This window comes from Schistocerca serialis, chromosome 4 (genome assembly GCF_023864345.2).
Source record: "Schistocerca serialis cubense isolate TAMUIC-IGC-003099 chromosome 4, iqSchSeri2.2, whole genome shotgun sequence".
Lineage (NCBI taxonomy): Eukaryota > Metazoa > Arthropoda > Insecta > Orthoptera > Acrididae > Schistocerca > Schistocerca serialis.
This window is the reverse complement of record NC_064641.1, coordinates 480,452,523-480,471,509: the sequence shown is the minus strand read 5'-3', so window position 1 is coordinate 480,471,509 and position 18,987 is coordinate 480,452,523.

The window sequence follows — 18,987 nt, the reverse complement described above, 5'->3', positions numbered from 1 at the left end:
TCCTCCTCCGTGAATCCCGCCGCCTCTATCGCTCCTTCCTCCGCACTCGTGACAGGGATACACTCCAACGCCACCGGCAAATACAGCGACACGTACGGAACCTTATTACAGCAACGAAACGCCGGGACTGGCGCCAGACCTGCACATGACTCAATGCCACCGTCCCTATCAACTCCTCCAAGTACTGGTCCGCCTTCCATTGTCTTACTGGTTCCCTTTCCGCTCCCCACTCCCCCTTCTCCATAACGATCGCTCCCTTCCAGACAACCTCAGTAAGGCCAACCACTTCGCTTCCCACCTTTCCGAGGTCTTCTCCATCCCCGATGATCCCCACTTTGATTATTCTCTTTTCCCCACCGTCATGGAATGTGCTGATATCTCAGTCGCTCCACTTGCTCCTAGTCTCCAGTACTTGGGGCAGTTGCCCCCCTCCGACGTCAACACTCCCATCACAGCACAAGACATTAAACTTCTCCTCCAGTCCAAACGCAACACGGCCCCTGGTCACGACTGTGTCACCTACCTTCACCTTCGAGAAAGCCCCTATTCCTTCCTGACTGTCCTCGCCCATCTCTATAATGTCATCCTCTCTACTGGCTTCTACCCTGACCTGTGGAAGACCTCCCGCGTCCTCCTATTCCTCAAACCCAACAAACCCCCTTCTGTCGCCTCTTCCTATCGTCCCATCTGCCTCACCTCCATCTTCAGTAAGGTCTTTGAATCCATCCTCTCCCACCGTATCCATCGGCACCTTGCTCAGCACCACCTCCTCCCCTTTACCCAGTGTGGCTTCCGACCCTCCTTCTCTGCTGACGACCAACTCCTCAACCTTGTTCACCTTCTGTCCCTCCAGCTCAACTCCCGTCGCTCCGCCATTTTTGTTTCCCTTGACCTCCAAAATGCCTATGACCGTGTATGGCATCCCGGTCTCCTCTCTAAACTCCAAACCTACGCCCTGCCTATCAATTTTGTCCGTCTGGTCGCTTCCTTCCTCTCGCACCGTCCTTCCTATGTCACCCTCCCCAACACCAACTCCTGTATCTTTTATCCCACGGCTGGCGTCCCCCAGGGTTCTGCCCTCTCCCCTCTCCTTTATCTCTTGTATACAGCTGATATGCCCAAGCCACCCCCACCAGTCCACCTTCTCCAATATGCTGATGACACCGCCTTCCTGGCTCTCTATCCTACCCTTCAACGGTCTCAACGTACCCTCCAAACCCACCTTAACCAGTTCACCACTTGGTGTAACCAGTGGCTCCTCCATCTCAACCCCTCCAAAACCCAGGCAATCATCATAGGCCGCACCACTCGCTCCTTTCGCCTCCATGATTTCTACCTCACCCTTTATGGTCGTCCTATCCAACTCACCCCCACCCTGAAATACCTTGGCCTCACCCTTGACCGACACCTCACCTGGACCCCTCATCTCCTGACCATCCAGCAGAAAGCCCATTCCCGCCTCCGCCTGCTGAAACTCCTGTCCGGCCGGACATGGGGATTGCATCCTTCTACCATCCTCCACACCTACAAATCCCTCATCCGTCCTATCCTCTGTTATGCCAGCGTCGCCTGGATCTCCGCCCCCACCTGCTTTTACAAGGCCCTCCAAATCCTTGAACGCCATGCGCTCCGCCTTGCCTTCCGTATCCGCCTTCCTTCCCCCACACGGCTCCTGTATGAACTGATCCCCTTCCCCCACCTCCTCTTCTTCCTCTAACATCTCTGCATCCTTTACATTGTTCGCAGGGTTGATCCCCCCCACCCTCTGGTTTCCTCCTTCCTCTCCACCCCCCGCCCGTTGCCGCGCCTCTATCGCTGTATCCCTCCCTCTCTCCACCTCCACACCCCCCATCTCCTTCATCAGGGCAATTTCCAACGCCTCCCCCTCCCGGATGACGAACTTCGCTGTGACATATACCCTTCCTTCCAACTATAACCCGGCCTTGTTCCCCCCCCCCCCCCCCCCAGGGCCCCCTTCTCCTCTTTCCTCCTTCTCCCTGAGCGGATTTTCCTCCAAAAACCCCTCCCCTGAGTCCCTGCACCCCATACTTGCCTCTCTCCTTCCCTCATCCCTCCCTACCTGGCCCTCTTCCGCGCGCCCCCCATTCCCCTCCCCCATCTCTTCCCCTCCCTCCCTTCTTCAGGTCTCCCTCATCTCCTTGAACCTGGCAGATCCTCTGTATTGATCATCATCAGTGTGCCGCATAAGTGTTGTGTTTAGTGCTGTTTCTCGTGTGCGTCAAGAGGTGTGATTTTAATTGTGTACTGCCTTGAGGTTCGCCGTCAGTGTTCCGTTGTGTGCTATGCCATCCGTCAACACCTTTATGCTCCAGTCATACTGTGCCTTGTGTTCTTTTAATCGTCGCAGTGTGTGGCTTTTTGTGTGTGCTACTTTTACACAGTTTTTTATCTCCATTTTACAGTCACCCCGTTTTTTTCTTTGTCTATTGCCTTCCATGATGTTCTCCCTTTTTTATATCTATGTTCGCCTTCTTCTTTCCTTTGCTGTTTTTAAATGTCTTCTATTGTTTTGTTCTATGTCTTTCGGCTGAAGAGCAGCGCATATGCTGCTGCCAGCCCGCCCCGATGGGGAATTGAAATACAATAAAGAAAAAAAAAAGAAAAAACTTGATTCGTGTTTCATACCTTAATATATATTACGATGTTCATTGTCCCCAGGCCGTCTTCTGAAGAAGATAGATTTATATCTATTGAAACCTAGGTAAAGATTACTTTATCCTTTGCAACTGGTCGGCTGCTCTTAATCTGATTACGTGGAACCGTTGCTGTAGCGCAGCTATGTTTAAAGTACTGAAATTCTTGCCTGCCGAGGTATCAAAAGCTGCATCCAGGTATATGGACATCAAATTAAATATTGTGAAAGCAGGTATGGCTATTGACTTTAATCACCAGTGCCTAGAGAAAGACATTATCCCTGATTATGTGAAGGCGTACGTAAATTTTAAACAGTGTAACAGAGTGCCTTCTATTAAAAAGAAGCTAGTGCATTTAGTCATTTCCGAGAGCACAGTAAATTTGTACAAGAAAAAAGATGTTCTTAATAGTGAAGCCTACTGTATACACTTATCTTTAACTAAAGCCTTTAAAGATCTTTGTAATTTTCAAATTGACCACCTGTGGAATAGTATTAATGAATGGCTCTCTAATCGTAAAGAAATAATCAAGGCCAGACATGAAAGAAAGCTTTTGAAGTTTAGTAATAGGACCACAAGTAAAAGTGATAATACAGCAGACAATAGTGTCAAGCACCTATTTTACGATAGAGTACTAAATAAAACCAATATTTCTTTTACGCAGGCTGAAAATGACTTGTTGTGTAAAGGCCTTAAATATAACTTGCCTGCTAAACTCGATAAATATCCAGTTATTTGTAATCTCATTGTAGATCTAAAAATCGGTTTAGAATCTCTGAAATTAGAGAAAACGGAGCAAGTCAAATGTGCCTACGAATGTAACAACATAATAGAAAAAGAAATTAAATTATCTCCTAATGGGCAATCGGGCGAATATAGTATAATAAAAAGCATTAATCATAAACTTAGAGAGCACGACGCCTTAATCACTAAGAGTGACAAAGGGAACACCGTTGTCGTGGCTTATAAAAATGAATATATAGAGAAGACTGTAAAGTTTTTTGAGGAAAACGACATCACTGAGGTTACTGTAGATCCTACTGCTGAACTGCAAAATGAAATCCGGCGTACTTTAACGAATTCCGTCAGCCTGTTCAATATGTTCCAAAAGAAAGGGCTTATAAATATGAACCCGAAACCACCCGTGCTCAGAAGTCAGTTTAAACTGCACAAACAAAATCACCCGATCCGCCCTGTAGTGAATGGTATAGGCAGTCCACAGCACACACTTGCTAGGCGCCTCCATTTTAAAATTAAAGATGCTTTCACATTTGAAAATAATTTTTGTGTAAAAAACAGTAAGGAATTAATTAACAATATTCAATCTGTAAGTTGTACACCTGACACTAGACTGGTGTCCTTTGACATCGTCAGCCTTTACACAAATGTTCCGGTTGATGAAACCATAGACCTTGTAAAAGAGAATCTTCTTAAACATAAAAAATTAAGTGAAACTCAGATTGCGGAACTCATTGGTTTGCTTAAGGTCATTTTAAAATACAATTACTTCACATTTAATGGGAAAATGTATGTACAGCCAGATGGTCTAGCAATCTGTAGCCCCCTCGCCGGTATTCTAGCAGAGGTTTTCATCAACGCCCTGGAAACAACGTTCTTCAATTCAAGTTCAGAATGACGCCACAAAATCCGCTATTATGCACGGTATCTCGATGACATTTTCATTGCTTTTGATGGCACTGATCATGAGTTAGAGCATCTCTTTAATACTTTCAACGGTTTACATGAAAAAATTTCCTTCACAAAAGAACTTCAAAATGATAAACGTGAACTTAATTTTCTCGATTTAACAATATCTATAGAAGATAATTCCTTCCATTTTAATATCTTCCGCAAGGAAACATATTCAGATAATGTCATTCCTGCTGACTCAACTCATCCAAAAGCTCATAAATTGGCATTTTTTCATTCCGCCATTCACCGAATGGTAACCACTCCTTTATCACCTGCGGATCAAAAAAATGAATTGAATGTCATCAAAGCGATTGCGGTTAATAATGGGTACAACCAGAATATGATCGATTACCTGCTCAATAAGAAAATCTCCCAAAAATGTTCGACTTTGAGAAATAATCTCCCCACGGATACCACGGAAACTAAAAAATTTATTTCCATCCCTTTCTTGGGTAACTTATCGTATAGGATTAAACGTCTTCTAAATAAAAAATATAACTGTAACGTCTCCTTTTCTACAGATAACAGTTTAAAAAGAAATCTTGTACAGTCAGTAGAGATTGCCAGCGATTGGTTTTCTAATTCAGGTATTTACAAGCTAACCTGTAATAACTACCCCTCATATTATATTGGTCAAACTGGCAGAGCTGTGAAAACACGATATAAAGAACATCTTTTAGGTAAAAAAGGAACGAATATTCACAACTCTACTTTTGCTGAACACCTCTTGATAACCGGCCATACGCCTAAACAGTTAGAAGATACGGTTATCCTACATAGACAGGTCAAAGGACGGAGACTAGATCTGTGGGAAGAGCTATTTATTTTCAAACATATAGAGCTCAAAGACGGCAATATACTGAATGATCAGTTGAACCTTGCCTGTAGACAATTTTTCGAAGGCTTCAAACCCGTACTGTTTAATATATAACATTAATGCTAGTAACCTCAGTAGTCTATTTCCTCAGGAAGCTATAATGCGCTTTCAAATCTTTCAGTTCACTACCGTTTATATAATGTGTTCTTCTCACGATGTATGGCTGCCACTACAGTGGCCCTCATGTAATTTTCTCTTATTCTATAATATGTAGTAACTGGATTGTGGATCAGGTCTCGTAATTTATGTCTTAAGAGCCATTACTGATTGTTCTTGAAGTTTTGACTTATATACGTTCTATGTGCTTCACTAATATGGTAATATAACTTTTATATTCTGGCTGTATAGGCCACTGCATGTAACTCACGGCGGAAGCGCCACCTGTCTTTTTGATGTATGTATCTACGTTATTGTTCCTATACCTCCCACAATGTCATAACGGGAGTGTTAAATGCTTTCCATTTTATTTATTATCACTCTATTTAAGAACGCATTTAATATTGATATTTCAAATGTTACTTCAGTACGCCAATCGGCACATAGTTCGCGACATGAGCCCACCTGCCCTGGCCGCTGTGCTACTACGCTGGCCGATTTTACTCAGTCGCTTATGCGCCCTCCAACTTCCATGTACCTATTTTATTTGTCTGACAAACCCTGTTCTCAGGGCTATATTTTATATGACTAATGAAACTATGCAGATGTTTGTCTAAACGATAAGGACATATCACTTCATGTTATTATAATACTGTAAGTACCAGGAATCCTTCTCACATCTTGTAATACAATATTTTCCTAATATATGTTAAACTTTATTCTTGATTCTTGTTTCATATCTTAATATATATTACGATGTTCATTGTCCCCAGGCCGTCTTCTGAAGAAGATAGATTTATATCTATTGAAACCTAGGTAAAGATTACTTTATCCTTTGCAACTGGTCGGCTGCTCTTAATCTGATTAAATGAATTTTATCTCGACTTAGTGAAGTATCAGTATAATTTACTTGACTTGAGAAGCTTCTTTGAAGGATCAATAAATTAATGATTAATTTATATATATAACTTTTTTGTTTTGCAACTATATGATGTGCTGACGCTTTTAACGACGTGTCATTAGTTGTCTCTATATGACTGAATTGTGCACTGGCTGTGCCGGCGTTCCGCTGTAAAACAGATGCCATCACTTGCAAATTTTTGATTAATCAGGAAAGTTAGTTATTTCATCTTTTTTATTATTTTTTTAATAATTAAACTTGACCTGCATCTGCACTGGACAGAGGTTGTGAAGTGGTTATTATTGCCAATGTCAATTTGTGGTGTTTTGAACATACAGGCGTAGAATAATCTACAGAGTTAAGTGTTCTGAGTTCGCAAGTGTGACAGGCAGCTTGGAGTCACTACTGCCGAACCCCAGTCGACTCACAAAAACCACAACAAACAATACGCAGTAAGCCACACATTACAACGTAACAGGAGAATGATGGTGATAGAAATACAGTATCGCTACGGAAGTTACGCAAAAAATTCATGTAACTCTGAATGACTGCCATTACCGACTTACATTCTTAGGTGACTGAAGTAATAGATAGGTGCTGCTTCGGCGTCTGCCACCATGGCCGGATGTCTGGATCATCCTCAGACCTCCTATTGCCCGTAATGATGTGTATAAGCTAGTATGATGGTAACCGGACAGAGGGTTCCCGCCTCATAAGACGTTTCCGGCATCATGCAAATACTTATCTTTTCACGTGTACTGTCAAGAGTGAACCATGGGTACTTCAATCTGGTAAAAACCATCGCCTTCCAAGTCGAATAATGTAGACAGCGACGTGTTATCTACGCTTGCCATTGACTTTTACAAACTGCAACAGCGGGTAGATGGGCCACAGAGCAACGAATCACACGCCAATTCAGAGCTGAACAAAAACAATCCGTGTGCACCATCAGCCACATCACTCAGAAACGCTCCTTTTCTATAGATTACAGAAGCTACCAGCTGTACATCTGCTGACCACTCACACCTTCAGATCTATGTAGTTGCGTCAACAACAAGTCTTTCTGTATCAGACTCAAGCATCTGATGATCCATGACGGGTTGCTGATGCAACTACATACGAGCGTTGTCTAGAAAGTAAGTTCCGATCGCTCGCGAAATAGACACCACACTGAAAACCTGATGAAGCTTTGCACAGATGTGTTGGGTAGTGTCTCTAGTATGACCGTATATCGCATCAAGACGGTCTTTTCAGTTGCGAGCGCACTGTGAGCGCGTAGAAGTGCCTAGAACAACGATGTCTCCCGCCAAGTTGGGGGGACCGCTGAGAGGCTTCGTCTTAATGAATGCAGCCCACCTAACACAACTGCCACGTACTTCGTTCTTCATGACAATTATCGGCCACACTCAGCAGTGGCAGTGAAGAAGCTCCTGCAGCCTTTTCGATGGGAAGTGTTCGATCACCCACAACACAGCCCTGAGTATCGTCTCTATTCACATGAAACGCTGAATACGAAGACATCACTTTTTCGTAGGCTACGCGCTATAGGACAGCGTAGAGAATTATCAGAAAGCATAGTTGGCAGAGTTCTATGACGATGGTGTTGGAAATTTGGTATAACGCTCCGACAAATGTCTAAGTCGGAGTAGTGACTATGTAGAGCAGTATCTGGAAAGTGTATCTAACTCTTGCAAATAAAATGTTTCTGATTTTCACTGTGGTTTCCATTTAGCGACCAATCGGAACTTACTTCTTGGACAATCCTCGTAGATCTGAAGAGGATGCAGGGCGTCGAAACTAGCCACACTGTAAAAAAAATGCATTTGGGACTGAAAAATAAAGAATGTATTACAGTTGTTTTAAATACGTGCTCAATTTTACGAATGGACTGGCCTGCCCATTCCCGCTACTTAAATCCCTTCAAGTACGTGCGTTGGGCTGACGTACTACAACACATCCACAGGCACCAACGACCGCCCAGCGGCTGTCTGTCGTGCTGGTGGAGGAATGGAACGCCCCACCACAAGAACTTATCAACCTTGTAGACAGCATGGGAGCACACTGCAGGGCATGCAGAACCATCCGAGGTGGTCATACACCCCATTAAAAACGTTCTGTAATGTTATCTGCCAGTATCTGTCAATGACACATTTTACTTTTTTCTACGCGTGTACATGCACTGCTATGAAAAACATAGGAATGAGACAGATAAGTTACCAGATATATTAACCACGTGGTGGAAATGAATGAAAGTGCAATAGCGCGTTGCCAGAGGTGTCCCTGTCACGCACAGAAATCTGAACGTCACTTGGTATGAAGCCAGCGTGATTATAGCACCAAATAAGGATGGCCTTTGCAACTTCAAGCTGTTGAAGGAAAGGAAAAAGATATTGTCTGTGCCAATCAGCGATCAATTACGGTGCCCTGTGGTACTGTTCTCCATTACAACGTGACGCAGAGACGACATTTGGTTGACTTCTCACGGGGGAAGAATCATCGGGAAACTGGAAGAAGGGGGAAGTGTGACGTGTGTAGCCTAGGAGTTTGGTATTGCTCACAATATTGTTTCACGTGCGTGGGGAGCGTTTCGAACCACAGGTATTGCTGCCCGAACTAGAGGAGGTGGTCGACTACGTCAACTGGAGCCGCAGGCAACCACTACATTATGCAACTCCCAAAGAGGGACCCACGTCAAACAGCGGCTGCAACTGTAATTACTCTGCACGGTATTGCATGGTAAACAACCTTACACTGCACAGTGACACGACGCCTGCATTGAGATGGTCCGTTTGGCTGACGAGCAGTATGTTGTGTTCCGTTTGGCACTAGCATATCTGCGGGACCGATTCCGATGGTGCCAAGAGTGTAGGAGCTGGACCAGCTAGGAGATGGGTCACGTGCTCTGGTCGCGTAAGAATAGATTCTGTCTGAGTATTGGTTCTAGATGGACCCTCCTATGGCGAGAGATGGGAATACGTAACGCACCGAGGAACTGTCGAACATGATCGTGCCGGTGATCGAGCTATTACGGTGCGGGGAGGTACAGTGTTGCACGTTCTGAGCTCCAAATCTTTGAACACGGTACACCTATCACCGTTATTGTGATACTGTACTCCTTCCCCGTGTGTGTTTTTTAAGGCTTACTTTCAACTTCATTTTTAGGGATGACAATGTGCTACCGCATCAAATAGCGCAGGTGGGGTACTTCTTAGGAAAGGATTTTCAGCGAGTGGACTGGCCTGTCTTTTCCCCAAACTTAAACCCCATGGAGCATCTGTGGGATGCGTTGGGGAGACATACTGCAGCGCGTCCACACACATCAAGCAGCTGTAAACTGAAGGATTGGAACGCTGTACGACAAAAACTCTTTACCAACCCTGTGGCCGTCATGGGATCACGTTTCAGGGCTTGCATTGATATCCCTGGTGATTACTCACAGTGTTAAGAACCATGTTCCGACTTTTGTAATGTATTGTGGAACGTCATAAATCGCGATGACTTCAGTGTAACTACTGTCTTTGAATAAAAGTGTGGTTTCTGTTCGTGTCATTTTATTTTTCTGTGAGTTACCTTCTGTACTATATTGTAGCAATTCTTTCTATGTTTGGTCCATCGAACAACTCGTAGTGACACATCACGTGAAAGTTACTTTCGTCCTTAAGTTTCGCGCATCACTGTATTTTGATGGTTCAAATGGTTCAAATGGCTCTGAGCACTATGGGACTCAACTGCTGTGGTCATAAGTCCCCTAGAACTTAGAACTACTTACATCTAACTAACCTAAGGACAGCACACAACACCCAGCCATCACGAGGCAGAGAAAATCTCTGACCCCGCCGGGAATCGAACCCGGGAACCTGGGCGTGGGAAGCGAGAACGCTACCGCACGACCACGAGATGCGGGCTGTATTTTGATTACTTGTGCGTTTTGTTTATGAGACGGATAGGGGAATCAGTGCGACTGTTTTCGTAGATCAATATGGAAAATTGTATTACGTTTAGATGGTGTTCCAGGCCCGTGGTCGATAATGAGATGTTTAGCCTCCGCGCGGAGTGATCGCGCGGTTTGGGGCGTCCTGCCGGAGGTTCGAGTCCTCCCTCGGGCATGGGTGTGTGTGTGTGTTGTTCTTAGCACAAGTTAGTTTAAGTAGTGTGTAAGCCTCGGGACCGATGACCTCAGCGGTTTGGTCCCTTAGGAAATCACACACTTTTAAACATTTTGTTTAGCCTCGAACTTCCTTACATCTACGTGTCTTCGCAACCCATCTAGTACAATCTGTTTCATGTAAGACAAAAGTTCTCTGTCTAGCGTTGCGCGGCATACTGGTACTGTGTTTAGTTTACGCGATATTCTGAAAACCACTGTAAATTACATGGCGCCGGACGGAGCGGCCGAGCGGTTCTAAGCGCAACAGTCTGGAGCCGCGCGACCGCTACGGTCGCAGGTTGGAATCCTGCCTCGGACATGAATGTGTGTGATGTCCTTATGTTAGTTAGGTTTAAGTAGTTCTAAATTCTAGGGGACTGATGACCTCACAAGTTAAGTCCCATAGTGCTCAGAGCCATTTTGCATGGCAGGTGGTATTTGCCATTGTATCGTGTGTTAGAAGTTCCTTCTCGTTGCATTGCACATGGTGCACTGAGATGATGCTTTCTTAACTGCTTCTGCGAGCACCCAGAATAGTCTAATCTTGTCTTCGTGGCCCCTACACAGTTCATTTCTAGAGTCATTACTTAAAAATGGTTCTGGAAACTTTGTAAATAGGTATTCGTGGAATAACTGGATCCATCGTCGAGTGCTAGTCAGATTACATCTTTCGGGATATCTGTGGCGCTCTCCCATGCATTTAAAAAATCTGAGACCAACCGTGCTGCCCTTCTTTGAAACGTTAATTACCCTATTTAGTCGTATCTGATAAGAGTCTGCACACGTGATCAATATTCTAGAGTGCGTCAGGAGAGTGTTCCGTAAATATTCTCCTTTGTAGAATGATTGCATTTACCCATTATCCTACCGATAAAGCGACGTCTTCAGCTGTTATACCTTCGTCTGAAACTATGTAATGATTTCATTTCGCATCCCTCCAGATTGTTAGACACAGGTATTAATATAAGTTGACTCATCCCGTTCAGACTCTTTCAAATTGTAGTCATATGTTTTCTCGTACTGGCAGGACTATGAAGATGTTTTGCCGCTTTGTGAAGTCTACAGTTTTACATTTCTGGACATTTAAAGGAAGTTGACAATCTTTGTATCATTTTGAAATTTTATCAGTAGATTAGACAATATTTGTACAAATTTCTTTTCTGTTGTTACTTCATTATAGATAAATATATAATCTGTAAAAAGTCTGAGGTTACTGTAAATATTGTCTGTCAGGTCATCAACACAAAACGTAAACACCAGTGGGCTGAAAATACTTTCCTGGGGTACTCCTGAAATTACTTTTGCGAGGATAACTCCATAAGTATCCGTAACCTACTTTTACAATTTATTACAACTAGAGTACATAATTTTTATTAATATAATTTTTCATCATAGTCATCTTGCTTTTAAATAGACTTGGTCTACCGTTACACAAGTTTTCCCAGGCCTCTGAAAAAAAGGTTTTGGTTTTGCAGGAAGTCACGTATTGATTGCTTCCTTCAGCTATTCATCGGTGCCAAATCGACGGCCTCTTAAAATATCTACATTGATGATTCGTTTCAGAAATGAAGGTCCGGTAGGGTTCTGACAGCTTTTCACACTGTAACGTTTGTGTTCTTCATCGAGTGGTTTTGAAATTCACCTCGGACGGATTTTGTGAAATTTGAGCCTATTATACACGACTTCAAATGCAGAAACGTGATAAAGCCGCATATGGTTTGCCATATTAACAGTCACTCATCTGTTTTTCAGAATCAAGATATAGACTTGTTCGGTATCGGCATTAGTTGTCGCTGTAGCTGGACGCCCCACTCTTTCCTTGTCCTTTACTCCCCTGTGATACTCGATTGTCCCCGTATTTTGCTGAAAGTCTTCTACGAATTGACGCTCTCGCTACACCTTCAGACCATAGAAAATTTTCTGTGGTGCAAGCAGAGAGCGGCGTGGTCATCTTTATGTTGCGACAGCGAAAGATAGACTAATGCGATAACGCTGAAGCCTGACGCAGGCGAAGAAAACATTGCCACCTAGCGAATCGCGAGAACACAAAATCGTAGTGCCAACCTAGGGACAAAGCAAAATGGCAGATATTTGTTGAGTTACCCTTGTTAACTCCTGTCAGTTATTCTCCATTCAAGGTAACATGTTGCGTTCTCCCTACCAAGAAATAGTCAGTCCAGTCAAAAAATATCGTGTGGGACCCATGTGACTGTACTTTTATTAATAAGCGTTGGTATGTTACTGGGCTAATTGTTTTTGGAAGTCAAGAATTACTGCAAGCACCTGGAAACTTGACCTATGTGTAAAGTAGCATTCACTTATTTGTTTGCTTAGTGAGGCGAGCGAGTTATTGATTTTTCTCCGTCACTCAGCTAGGGTCAAGGGAACAGCACCTGGCTATGCTGTGAACAGAGGCAAACAAAGATATTGTACAACAATCTTATATAAAATTAAATATTTAAATATTGTTACTAAACCTGATTAGATTATGCAAAACTAAGCCAATGCCAAAGGTTTAGAGTTCAGCATGATCCGATAATTAGTTTCTTTAAATATCCAGCTCATTCCAAATTTTAAATGTGCGTAATATTTAACTTAGGAAGATCTACTTTGGAAATTAGGTTCAGTTTATCATAAAAATGTATCATAGTAGCTTTTATGAGGTTACCTCCTTCACTTTACAAATTATTAGGTAAAATCCATTTTTCGTGCCAAAAACTATAAAAACGAGTTAGATTAAATTGCCTTAATATATGAGATACAAAGTTAAAATGACAGCACTGTAGCTGACATAAATAATAATGAAACTGCACCAACTTTCACTGTGACATTGTAATGCAAGGTACAGAAATAAGTGGAGACAGTTAAGAGGACACTATCTGCCCTCAATTCAATTTGAAAAATTCTGAAGATTAAACTTTAAAAGTTATCAGAATTTTGCTCAATCTAAATAGAGTAAAATTTTCCTTAGAGAAAAATTGGGATCGCTGCTGATCTTCAACTAAGAACGATATAAATGCTTCAGATGGCTCTGAGCACTATGGGACTTAACTTCTAAGGTCATCAGTCCCCTAGAACTTAGAACTACTTAAACCTAACTAACCTAAGGACATCACACACATCCATGCCCCGAGGCAGGATTCGAACCTGCGACCGTAGCGGTCGCGCGGTTCCAGACTCTGGCGCCTAGAACCGCTCGGCTAAGAACGACATGAATAATTTTGTAAGATACTAAATGTGCACTGCTGTCGATGCTGAAAGTAACTTTGGAGCAAGTGTTTCATTTGCCGTCCGCACCCCGAGTACATAAAGATCGAGATGTCTGCACTGTGAGATCTATCGACGTCAGTGATAAGGAATGTGTTACGCTCCGCTACTAAATGTGCCGTGATTATGTCCGCGACAGTTCGCTTAAGCCTCAGATGGTGTTAATGGCCACTGATATCACGTATGTCTTGTGAAACTGTGTAAAAGTGAACCTAGCTCTATTAATGATTTAGTGGGAATCCCGCGTTTCGTTTTCGATGTTATGTTTCGTCAGCCACCCGCTATGTTATAGAAAACCGCATGGCAAATATCTGATATTATTTTCCTCTTTTAAGGCGAGCAATTAACTTCACGTATTTCGGAACAAAGCGTAGGTATCATCTCTGAACACTGTCACGTGCTGAGTGCGTTATAACAAACTTTCAAAATTATTTTTCGTACACGTCAACTTTTGTTAAAATACGTTGCACAGTATAACGATGGTAACACTTGTATATCGTCGTTGTTCCTAAAGCCTCTGCATTCTTTTCAGAGAGTTAGAACATTTTACGTCAGTTTCGGTGAACTGAATATTGGACCTGTGAACTTAAAACTGTGAACAGTACTTTCTAAATCTCTTTCTTGCTATTGGCGTAAGTAATTTTCAGGTTCTCGTAAAAGGCTATGGTATCCAAAACTCGCACAAAGCTACCAGACGTTTCGACGTATAAAAATAATCTTTAACAGAGTACAATAATTTTACCCGCTGCCTCACACATGGCTTCAGGCTGTTATGTGAGAAAATCATGAGTTGAATTTCGTATTCAACGGCAGTTCCCGTCCCACTTCAGAAGAGTTGCCTATTTACAATTTCCGAACGTGTTCGGAACATGCAAGTCACAACGGATGTTACTCTTTTCCTTTAATAATGAGCGTCTGGAGGATGGATGAGTTGTGAAATGCGTTTAATAGTTATGGATCGAATGGGCAGAAATAAGTATCCTTTCCTGTGCGCCATTATGAATGACTCAATGTGTTAATGAGTTTGTTTCCAAAGTTCCATGGGGAACCAGAGGTAGTGTTGTGTCTAGGAATCCAGCATACTCGGTTCGCTAGACAAACAATCAAAACAACTCGTAATAATGAGTTTTATAGCAAGAAGACAATGACAAATACTTAACTTCGATCTGAGAATTCTTATGGTCCTTTATACATGGTCATCCAGAAGTACAATTACAAAGATGTCTCGCAAGCAAAGGGCGCCATACCAAATAATCAGTCTTCCTCAGAAGAGACGAAAGAAGTAACACTTCCGGTCCTACAGACCGCTTCTATCAAAATTCTGTCAACTGAACTGCCGTGATTGTTGGTCTCCAACTGTGCTACGTGGAGCGGCTAAGAAAGTGGCCACCATTGCAGCTGCTATCGAAGTGACAGCAAGCAGTCGGGCGCGCCGCTAATGTCTTCACCAAGGGGTCGCTCCTATTGCTTTGTCGTCCTGGAGGGAGGCCGATCAGAGTGCGATTCGCTGACGTCTTGCGACAGCCTTCTACGTCGTTCCCGACTGGCGTGCCGGCGCTGACTTTACGCTGTAACATTCCTCCCCCCCCCCCCCCCCAAATCGACGGGCCGTCGTCGTATATGGTGCGCAACAAACCGGGGGGGGGGGGGGGGGGGGGCAGGAACGTGGACACTCTAATGGACCGGAATGTGTGATTGCAGGGAAGTTCGACTTCCGGTTGTACCCCGCCATCTGGCGTTTACTCTGATGGAAACGTCCCCTGGAAAACGCCTAGAACGGTATGCGTTCACCTCCTGAGGCCCATATCAAGATGTAGAAGGCGTCCAGCTCCATCGGGAGGACGAGAGAAGGCGGAGGAGGCAATCGCTCCGTCTCTATGGGGTCGTCCCACAGTGTCGTGATGACAATCTCTGGCAGCTGCTGTGGCCGCGCTGTCCTCAGGAACCGTGAATCTGGAGGAAGGGATACAGAAGGATTACCGTACACATGGCAGTGGTGAATTTGATTGCGATGTCGGCGCTCCAATCCGTCTGGGCCTGAAATGAGATACATGCATAGTGCAAAACGACGAAAACCTCTCCTCGCGCCCACCGTCTGCTGCCGCTAAAAACCCTGAAAAACACATACTTGCGGCCTTCCTCCGGTGCCGGATGCTGAAGAGGGTGGAGCAGATGGAGCAGTATAGTCAGATGGCGGCGGCCGTGAAGCAGTTCCGCCGGCGATGGTCCATCTCGTGGGTGCGAACGATAGGAGGCGAGAAAAAGTCGCAATGCTTGATCCCTATTGTGTGCAGTGCGAAGTTTGGCCATCTGCTGCTTTAAGGTTCTGACAAAACGTTCCGCTTCGCCGTTTGACTGTGAATGGAACGGTGCACTAGTTCGATGACGTATGCCATTGCATTCGCACAATGTTTCAAATTCATCTGAAGGGAACTGAGGCCCGTTCTGCGACACTATGACTTCAGACAAACCTTCGAGGCACAAAACAGAGCACCTTGGCACTCATCTGTCCAAACAAAGGCGACGTTCTTGCGACGCAAGTGATGCAATGGAGCTGCGATTTGTGCAGCATTCGGTATGAACCGACTATAATAGTTCATTTTCCCTACGACTGACTGCAATTCTGTGACATTGCGAGGAATTGGCAGGTCACGTATGGCCAACAAATGTGGCTGAAGAGAATGTTCACCTTTACCGTTTATGACATGACACTGCAACCCAGGTTTGAAAATTCACACTTGTCCAGCTTTAGTTCAAAATGGTTCAAATGGCTCTGAGCATTATGGCACTTAACATCTGTGGTCATCAGTCCCCTAGAACGTAGAACTACTTATGTGGTGTCACCGCCAGACACCACACTTGCTAGGTGGTAGATTAAATCGGCCGCGGTCCATTTAGTACATGTCGGACCCGCGTGTCGCCACTGTGTAATCGCAGACCTAGCGCCACCACAAGGCAGGTCTCGTGATACGAACAAGCATTCGCCCCAGTTGTACGGACGACCTCGCTAGCGACTAGATGTACGAAGCCTTTCACTCTCATTAGCCGAGAGACAGGATAGCCTTCAGCTAAGTTAATGGCTACGAACTAGCGAGGCGCCATTAGCCTTACAGTGATTGTAATTAAAGTCTCCTGTGTATAGTCAAGAGCGATGTACCACAATGATTGATTAAAGATAAGTATTAATCCAGCTACGTACTTTTCTTCATAGGATTAATTACGTAGCCTGTTCCAGTACTTGACGCCCGTCGGCGTGTGTGTGTACGCGTGCCTTTCTTTCGGCTACCCGTCACTGTGGACTGGCTGCCTTGTCAGTCCACTTCATTGGCGACGAGTCTACAAAGGATCTTGTGTTTTACTTTGCCCTAATTTATTTGTGTCATGGCTTCACAACATTCTCCAGATGTACTGTCCGAATTTTATCGCTTGCAGAATCAGCAGGCGCAGGCGTTATTGGATGCCCTTGGACAGCTCGTCCATGGTCAACGTGCCCTTCAAACCGATGCGGCCGCCGCCGCTTCACCGGTACCGCAGACCACCTTTGACATCGCTTTTTCATCCGAACAAGCCTGTACCTCCGCGTACAGCGCAGAAATTCATTCGCTGGTCTATTTTCCTCTCGCAGTACTGCTACGATATCTTGTATCGGTCCACTGCTAAGCACGGAAACGCCGATGCGTTGTCCCGTTTGCCTGTTGCTGAGGATAAAGCATTCGATTCTTCCGAACTTGCTTGCATGTTCATTGATTCGGAAACCGATGAAGTGGTCGAATCGTTTCCGATTGATTTTCGTCGTGTAGCTACAGCCACAGCTGCTGACCCTGTTCTTGCTACTGTTTTGCGTTTTGTTGCTACGCAATGGCCTTTGTCAAAGTCTCGGATTGCGGATCCGTTGGTTCGCCGATTTTTTGCTCACAAGGAGAGACCTTTTGTACGACGTGGTGTTTTGTTGTTGCGTTCTGATAATGATCAGTCCCGAGTCGTGGTCCCACGTTCGTTACAGTCCTCTGTTTTACGGCTTCTTCACCAAGGACATTGGGGTATAGTGCGAACGAAACAACTTGCTCGTCAGCACTGTACTTGGTTCGGAATCGATGCTGCGATTACGAATATGTGTTCTTCTTGCCCGGCGTGTGCCGAACAACAATCCGCACCGCCGCGGAAAGTCTTTGCACGGCCAAAAGCCACTTCCCCTTGGCAACGCTTGCATATAGATTTTGCTGGTCCATTCTGGAATGCTCGATGGTTGGTTCTGGTCGACGCCTTCAGTAATTTTCCTTTTGTTGTCCGGATGTCTTCCACGACGTCCTCCGCCACCATCCAAGCGTTGTCTGCTATCTTTTGCATTGAAGGTCTTCCGCAGACTATTGTTTCCGACAATGGCCCACAATTCATGTCCGCAGAATTTCAGTCATTCTGCCAGGCCAATGGTATTCAACATCTGACATCCGCGCCGTTTTCGCCTCAGTCAAACGGTGCCGCTGAACGATTGGTCCGGACTTTCAAGTCACAGATGTTGAAATTGAAAGAGTCGCATTCTCGGGAGAATGCATTGTTGCTCTTTTTGTCTTCGTATCGCTCTCAGCCCCGAGATGGTCGCTCGCCGGCTGAGTTGCTCCATGGTCGTACTCATCGCACCTTGATGTCTTTGCTGCATCCGCCGCATCAGGTTCCTTTGCAGCGGCAGACTCCTGCTTTTGCTCCAGGCGACGTTGTATTTTATCGCAACTATCGCGGTTCACGGCGTTGGCTCGCAGGGCGCATTATTCGCTGCCTCGGCCGCGCGATGTATTTGGTTTTGGGGGCCTCTGGTGAGGTGCGTCGGCATCTCAATCAGCTGCGCCTCTGTCGTCGCACGGGTTCTGCCGCTCCCCGTCTGCTTTCAGCGACGGTGCCGTCCGGTCAGCGCCCTGGGGACCCATCTACTGGCTCGCCTCATCCCCAGGTGTTACCGACGATGCCTTCCATTTTGCCCCATGGCGACGCGCCGCCGCAGCAGCCGCTACCGCCGCCGCCGCCGCCGCAGCCGCCGGTACTCCGGCCGGCGCCGCCCGCATTCGACGCTTCGCTGCAGCCGCCAAGCGCCTCCCTGGGTCACGCGCCGCCGATCGCTTCCCGTGACCAGCTGTCCTCCGACATGGAACTCTTGCCCGCTCCGGACCACATGACGTCATCGCGCGTCGGGTACCCCGACGCAATGGAGGTCGACCCTTCGGCCCCTCCTGTCTCATTACGGGCGCATACACCGCATGTTGACGTGCACCCTGGACTAGCTTTTCAGGCGTTTCCTAGCTCCCCTCGGACCGAATGGCCGGGTGCGGGTGGCACGGCCTCGCCTGTTGTTAGGCTCCCC